Raw genomic sequence first — 8,475 nt, 5'->3', positions numbered from 1 at the left:
ATCTTCATAGTCTTGGAGTCCGGCCGATGATGATAGTCCGGCCGATGATAGTTCGGCCGACGATGGTGATCCGGCTATCCGGACACCCCTTAGTCCAGGACTCCCTCAGTAGCCCCCGAACCAGGCTTCAATGACAATAAGTCCAGCATGTGTGCAGTCTTTGGCGTTGCAAGGCGGGTTCTCCTTCAAGTTCCATGTACCTGCCGAACAGTGTCCGGCTTCCTCATCAATATTGCGCTTCTTGGCTTCCACGCCCAATAATGGCCTTCTTCCACGCGTCGCACGAATGCGAAAAGCCAGGGTATCTTCTACGTTTTACCCCCTAGCAGCGCGAATAACCTGCCTATAAGAGAGGCAGGAATCCAGATCCAAATCACACCATCTTCCTCCCGCAAGTACTCATCGGAGCGCTGCTTGACCAAAAATCCATTCCATCATGGACCGTCGATGCGGCTCCTCTCCTCGCGTTCCCAGTCCTTCGCTAGGAGATTGGAGGAGATGTTCTGTTCTGCACAGCGAGCTGGTGACGCTCCAAGCGGAAGGATATCTTCCTCCGGCCTTTATGGTTCCGGTTTGAGCCGGGCTGGCCACCTACCGAGGTGGGAAGCAAGCGGACGTCATCCCTAGTCCCTCCAAAGGGGAGCGGGTATGCTTCATCCCTTATCTAATAAGGGGGCTTGGATTTCCTGTACATCCATTTCTCCGCGGGCTCCTGGAGTTCTACGGACTCCAGCTCCATCACCTAACGCCCGCCTCCATCCTGCATATCGCGGGTTTCGTAGCCCTTTGCGAGCTATTCCTGGGCATCGAGCCCCATTTTGCGCTGTGGAAGAGGCTATTCTGCCTCGTACCCCGCTCTTACGAGGGGTTAATATATCGAGTGGGCGGCGCCGAAATATGGCGCATCGCCGGGACCGGATACCTATCCAGCACCCCTAGGATGGCGTCCGAACACTGGCCTTCAGAATGGTTTTATATAGAAGATGCTCCATTGCCGGACCCAGTTCGGATCGGCCTCCCTGAGTTCAGCGACGCTCCTCTGAAGAAACGCCTAAGTTGGCGCCTACGGAGCCCTCAGCTGGAGGAAGACAAGAGCATCCATTATTTGATGGGCCGGATAAGGCTGTTGGCCCATTCCGGATTGACCATGATCGGAGTCATGGCCACATGCATTATGCGGGGGGTGCAGCCGCTGCAATACAGGGGCCACCCAATGTGGGATTTTAACGGGGAGGACGACGCCACCCACCATGGCCTCTTATTCATCCGACCCGTGCTTCTAAAGCCGAGTACCTTACTCAGTGATTTTGACGCAGGAACTACGCTGGAATGTGGAGGACATTCACAGTCCGGCTCCACAACCCGAGGATCCGGGAAGATCCCTTGATCCGACCTCCGAAGAGGATCCGGATATAAAGGTGGAGCTAATTGATGGGGTGTTCCATCAGCTCAACATTGATAATGCTTTAGTCGCCATCACGGCCGACTACCCCGGCTTGTCGCCGGCTTCCCAGGTACTTATGACCGGATTCTTAACACCATTACTCCATCTTCGCGCGTTTCTGACCACCATATACAACGGTGTCGTGCAGGCTGCGCCTTCAAGGCGGGAAGCCGAACCCATGACGGCTGACCAACAAGGGTCAGTTCGGCCCAGCAGGCGGAAGAGGAGTGCCACGTGAGTCGACGCAAAGGTATAGCTCATGGTTCGTTATTTAAAACAACGTCCCTAGGAAGTGTTTGAGTGCTTATGACTTTTGTAGGAGAAAAAGCGCCCGCTGGACTGCAGGCGTAGAGGTTGCCAATCCGGCCTCTACCAGCCAAGCTCCAGCGCCTGGCCTAGAGGGGGAGGCGAGCGCAAGGCGTGAGCCGGATACTCCTCCAACGGAGGATGCCGACAGACTGTCCGCCACCAAATCTGAGGTGGAGAGCGCCATGAACCACAGGCACCGCCGGACAGTTTTTCGTGACGCGTGCTTTTCCCCTGAGGCATTGAATGCCTTTAACGCGGGGGACGCGCACCTCCGTGCCGCTCAAGATGGTTTGACCAGAGCCACGGAGCAGTATGTGAAAGACATACGGGTAAGAGATTTTAATAGTTGTATATGCCAGTAGCCCCCGAGACTTAAAGTAGTTGTGCTAACTGATTTAAGGATCACGTTTAACTGTAGGGTCTTACAAAGACGAATACCCAACTGTCTCAGGAGCTGCAAGAGTGTAAGGCCCAACTTGAGGCCGCACTCGCTGCCGCAGGAGGAAACACAGGGACCTCTCCTGGTAACGCATTATTTTAGAAAGATAAGTAGAGTTTGGCCTGTGCGCAAGTCTAAAAATGACGTTGCAGGTGCTGCCGGACAAGATCCGGACAGGCAAGACCTTCTGCGCCAGCTAAAGGCCGGCGAGAGGGTGCTGCATAAGGTGCAGCATGAAAGGAACAAGCTCCAGAATGCCCATGCCCAGCTTGGAGAAGAGCTGAAAGGCGTTCGGGCCAAGCTGTCTGGCTCCGTTAAGGAGAATCAGCGGCTTCGTCGCGGCATCTATAGTAAGTGCTTAAGCGAATTCCTTTGAAATGAAGAGTTCGGCGAGGAAGTCCATTGACAAAATATGTCTGTAGGTATACTCACAGGTCGCCCTGCGGAGGAGATGCCCATATCAATGGGTGATCAACTTCCCGAATTGTTGCAACTGATCGAACAAGTTCGGAGGCAATGAGTGGCGTCATCCAGGCTTTATGGCCAGCCTTCTCCCTACCCGAGGGCCTTGGGGAGATTGCGGAGAAGCTTCAGGGAGTGTGGCAGCGCTTCCATTTATGGAAGATTTCAGCCTGCCGCCAAGGTGCCAGGGAGGCCTGGGCCATGGTGAAGATGCGGTACAAGAAGGCGGATCCCAACCACATGGCCGAGGTCGGACCTGTGGGGCCTGATGGGAAGGAGATCCCTGTGAGTTTAGTATACGGCCAAGTAGAGTTGGCCGCTAAATTTTCCCAACAGGACTATAAATTAGACAGCCTGTTAGACGGGATTGAGGAAGAATACAGTTAGTCGATTTGACAATGTATTATAAAATGACATGTAAAATGCCTTCTAGCCGGATTGTAGATCGTTTGTCTTTGCCGACCTTTTCGCTTCGACCTCGGGACCCTAGAATCCGGAATGTGTCCGAATACCTTCTCGGCTATGAAACAACCGGGATATGCATGGAGACCAGGCGTAGGGATCATTAGTGCTTTATCAGACAAGTGCCCAACTAGTTATGTTATATTACATGGATAGTAAGAAACATCTTCCAGGGAGAATAGTTCCGTTAAGGGTTCCTTTCCTCTGGGGGAGGCATGCCCTAAGGTGCATGTCCGGACTGCGAAAAAAGCAGAAAAACATCTGGGCGCAGATAAATAAGTAGGTAAGAAATCATCTTTCAAGTCACCGACCGAATATTCCCTTAAGAACACTAGCTTTCGGCTTCACCCAGGCTGAGGTACACATCCGGCTGACCTGGCAGTAACAATCGCAGAGGTGCTCCCTTTACCTCCTAGCCGAACAATCGGGAACGTAGGGGTAAGCACAGGAGCCAGGCAACCCAGCTTGGCCAAAACTTAAGTCATATCGATGCATATACTGGTGAGTAAAAGGTACATGTGGAAGCTTGACACATGTGTTGGGCATGAAGCCCTTATAATTGAGCTTTTGGAAAAGAAGCCCCCAGGTATAATGAGTGCGGATGGCACAACAAGTGTTATGCGAACAATGCGCAAGTAGGCCCTTAAGGGCTTTTAAGTAAAAGGGTTAAGAGAAGAAAGACAAACAAAAGACAGCTGAAGTGTAAAAATTTGAACGGGGGAAGGGGACGAACTCTTAGTCCGGCGCTAGGCATAGAATCTTCGGAGGCGGGCTGCATTCCATGGGTTCGGCTCGAGTCGGTTGTCCGACGCATTTCGTAGACGGTACGCTCCGCCGGTCAGGACTTGATTGATAATGAAGGGGCCCTCCCATTTGGGCTTGAGCTTGTCCTTTTTCTTGTCCGGCAGGCGTAGAACTAGTTCGCCAACATTGTAAGTCTTGGCCCGTACTTATCTGCTTTGATATCTTCGAGCCTGCTGCTGATAGAATGCGGAACGAGCCTTGGCGACGTCGCGTTCTTCCTCCAATGCGTCCAAGCTGTCCTGCCGATCCAGCTCGGCCTCTCTTTCTTCATACATGCGCACTCGAGGTGAGTCATGAATAATGTCGCAGGGCAGAACTGCCTCTGCGCCGGATACCATAAAAAATGGTGTGAATCCGGTAGTACGGTTGGGCGTTGTCCGCAGCCCCCAGAGTACGGAGTCGAGCTCCTCTACCCAGTGCGTGTCAGATTTCGTAAGTGGCCGCACTAGTCTGGATTTAATGCCGCTCATTATTAGACCATTTGCTCGTTCCACTTGACCGTTGGTTTGAGGATGATAGACTGAAGCGTAATCAAGCTTAATGCCCATATTTTTGCACTAGGATTTAACCTCGTAGGCCGTGAAATTCGTGCCGTTATCGGTGATGATGTTGTGGGGGACGCCAAAACGGTGTACTACCCCGGAGATAAAGTATATCACTGGTCCGGACTCTGCCGTTTTGACTGGTTTGGCCTCTATCCATTTGGTGAACTTGTCCACCATGACCAATAGGTACCTTTGCTTGTGGGTTCCCCCTTTAAGGGGTCCAACCATGTCAAGCCCCCAGACCGCGAACGGCCAGGTAATGGGTATAGTTTTGAGGGCGGTGGGTGACATATGGCTCTGATTAGCAAAGGGCTGACAACCGACGCATCTTTGGACTAAGTCCTGAGCATCTGCCCGGGCCGTCGGCCAATAAAATCCTGTACGGAATGCCTTTCCTACAAGGGCCCGGGCTGCTGCGTGGTGTCCGCCTAGCCCGGCATAAATTTCAGCCAGGAGGTTTCGCCCTTCCTCTTCGGAGATACACCTTGGAAGGACTCCGGTTGTGCTTTTCTTATAAAGTTCTCCCTCATGAACCTTGTAGGCTTTAGATCGTCGGACTATGCAGCGGGCCTCATTTTGGTCTTCAGAAAGTTCCTGCCTAAGCAAGTAGGCTAGGAATGGCTCTGTCCACGGGGCGATTACAACCATTATGTCGTGGGACGAAGGTGTTGTGTAATCGGCTGAATCGCCGGTTGGCGCGGTTTTTTCCGGTTTGTCGTTTCCGGACTCCTCTTCCCATAGAACGGATGGCTTGAAGAGCCGCTCCAGGAAGATGTTTGGAGGGACAGCGTTACGTTTTGCGCCGATGCGTGCCAGTACGTTGGCTGCTTGGTTATTATCTCGGGCTACATTTTTAGGACATCATTACGATATGCTGCCATTTTTGGATCCTTGGCGTCAAAATCTCCATTTATTTGGGATATTGCGAGGTTTGAATCCCCGCGCACCTCTAGGCATTGGATGCCCATGGAGATTGCCATCCGGAGACCATGTAAAAGGGCCTCGTATTCGGCTGCGTTGTTGGAGTCTGTGTACATTATTTGAAGTACGTATTGGACTGTGTCCCCGGTCGGGGACGTCAATACGACGCCAGCCCCCAGTCCGGCCAACATTTTAGAGACATTGAAGTGCACAATCCAATTGGAGTATGCGCCATAATCTTTAGGGAGTTCGGCTTCGGTCCGTTCAGCGACAAAGTCAGCCAAAACTTGTGACTTTATAGCTCGCCGAGGTTTGTAAGTTATATCGAATGGTAAGAGCTCAATGGCCCATTTTGCAATCCTGCCCGTTGCGTCGCGGTTGTTTATAATGTCATTGAGTGGTACTTCAGAGGCCACTGTTATCGAACACTCTTGAAAGTAGTGTCGGAGCTTCCGAGATTCCATGAACACCGCATACGCTATCTTCTGATAGTGCGGGTAACGGGACTTGCAGGGGGTTAACACAGTGGATACGTAATACACTAGTTTTTGAAGAGGGAATGTATGCCCTTCTGTCTCTCGTTTGACGACGAGTACCGCACTTACAACTTGATGCATTGCTGCGATGTATAACAGCATTGGTTCGCACAGGTTGGGCGCAGCCAGGACCGGATTTGTTGCCAATACGGCCTTTATTTCTTCGAGTCCGGCAGTGGCAGCATCCGTCCACTCGAAGTGTTCGGTGTACCTGAGGAGGCGATAGAGGGGCAACGCCTTTTCTCCTAGGCGGGAGATAAAGCGGCTTAGAGCCGCCATGCATCCAGTCAATTTCTGGATCTGTTTGAGGTCTTTTGGAATATCCAGCTGTGACAGAGCCCGGATCTTGGCCAGGTTTGCTTCAATTCCTCTACCGGATACAATGAAGCCCAAGAGCTTTCCGGCTGGTACGCCGAAAACACATTTTTCCGGATTCAGCTTAATGTGATATGCTCGGAGGTTGTCGATGTTGGAAATATGCCCTAGAGGCAATAATAAATTGGTTATTATTATATATCCTTGTTCATGATAATCGTTTATTATCCATGTTATAATTGTATTGATAGGAAACTCAGATACATGTGTGGATACATAGACAACACCATGTCCCTAGTAAGCCTCTAGTTGACTAGCTCGTTGATCAATAGATGGTTACGGTTTCCTGACCATGGACATTGGTTGTCATTGATAACGGGATCACATCATTAGGAGAATGATGTGATGGACAAGACCCAATCCTAAGCCTAGCACAGAGATCGTGTAGTTCGTATGCTAAAGCTTTTCTAATGTCAAGTATCTTTTCCTTAGACCATGACATTGTGCAACTCCCGGATACCGTAGGAATGCTTTGGGTGTACCAAACGTCACAACGTAACTGGGTGGCTATAAAGGCGCACTACAGGTATCTCCGAAAGTGTCTGTTGGGTTGGCACAAATCGAGACTGGGATTTGTCACTCCGTGTAAATGGAGAGGTATCTCTGGGCCCACTCGGTAGGACATCATCATAATGTGCACAATGTGACCAAGGGGTTGATCACGGGATGATGTGTTACGGAATGAGTAAAGAGACTTGCCGGTAACGAGATTGAACAAGCTATCGTTATACCGACGATCGAATCTCGGGCAAGTACAATACCGTTAGACAAAGGGAATTGTATACAGGATTGATTGAGTCCTTGACATCGTGGTTCATCCGATGAGATCATCGTGGAACATGTGGGAGCCAACATGGGTATCCAGATCCCGCTATTGGTTATTGGCCGGAGAACGTCTCGGTCATATCTGCATGGTTCCCGAACCCGTAGGGTCTACACACTTAAGGTTCGATGACGCTAGGGTTATAAAGGAAGTTTGTATGTGGTTACCGAATGTTGTTCGGAGTCCTGGATGAGATCCCGGACGTCACGAGGAGTTCCGGAATGGTCCGGAGGTAAATATTTATATATGGGAAGTCCTATTTTGGCCACCGGAAAATGTTCGGGATTTTTCGGTATTGTACCGGGAAGGTTCTAGAAGGTTCCAGAGTGCGGCCCACCTGCATGGGGGACCCACATGAACGTGGGTAGTGGGGGAAAGGCCCCACACCCCTGGTCAAGGCGCACCAAGATCCCCCCTTAGAAGGAATAAGATCATATCCCGAAGGGATAAGATCAAGATCCCTAAAAAAGGGGGATAACAATCGGTGGGGAAGGAAATGATGGGATTTCTTTCCTCCCACCTTTGCCAACGCCCCAATGGACTTGGAGCGCAAGAAACCAGCCCTCTCCACCCCTATATATAGTGGGGAGGCGCATGGGAGCTTCACCCTTCTCTTGGCGCAGCCCTCCCCCTCTCCCAAGTTCTCCTCCTCTCCCGCGGTGCTTGGCGAAGCCCTGCAGGATTGCCACGCTCCTCCACCACCACCATGCCATCGTGCTGCTGCTGGATGGAGTCTTCCTCAACCTCTCCCTCTCTCGTTGCTGGATCAAGGCATGGGAGACGTCATCGGGCTGTACGTGTGTTGAACGCCGAGGTGCCGTCCGTTCGGCACTAGAATCTCCGGTGATTTGGATCACGACGAGTACGTCTCCTTCAACCCCGTTCTCTTGAACGCTTCCGCTTAGCGATCTACAAGGGTATGTAGATGCACTCCCCTCTCTCTCGTTGCTAGTATCTCCATAGATTGATCTTGGTGATGCGTAGAAAATTTTGAATTTCTGCTACGTTCCCCAACAGTGGCATCATGAGCTAGGTCTATTGTGTAGATTCTTTGCACGAGTAGAACACAAAGTAGTTGTGGGCGTTGATTTTGTTCAATATGCTTACCGTTACTAGTCTAATCTTGTTTCAACGGTATTGTGGGATGAAGCGGCTCGGACCGACCTTACATGTACTCTTACGTGAGACAGGTTCCACCGACTGACATGCACTTGGTGCATAAGGTGGCTAGCGGGTGCCAGTCTCTCCCACTTTAGTCGGAACGGATTCGATGAAAAGGGTCCTTATGAAGGGTAAATATCAATTGACATATCACGTTGTGGTTTTGCGTAGGTAAGAAACGTTCTTGCTAGAAA

The sequence above is a fragment of the Triticum dicoccoides genome, chromosome 1B (assembly GCF_002162155.2).
Source record: "Triticum dicoccoides isolate Atlit2015 ecotype Zavitan chromosome 1B, WEW_v2.0, whole genome shotgun sequence".
In the NCBI taxonomy this organism is placed as follows: Eukaryota; Viridiplantae; Streptophyta; class Magnoliopsida; order Poales; family Poaceae; genus Triticum; species Triticum dicoccoides.
The sequence above is the reverse complement of the archived record's forward strand: the minus strand, read 5'-3'. Positions refer to the sequence as shown.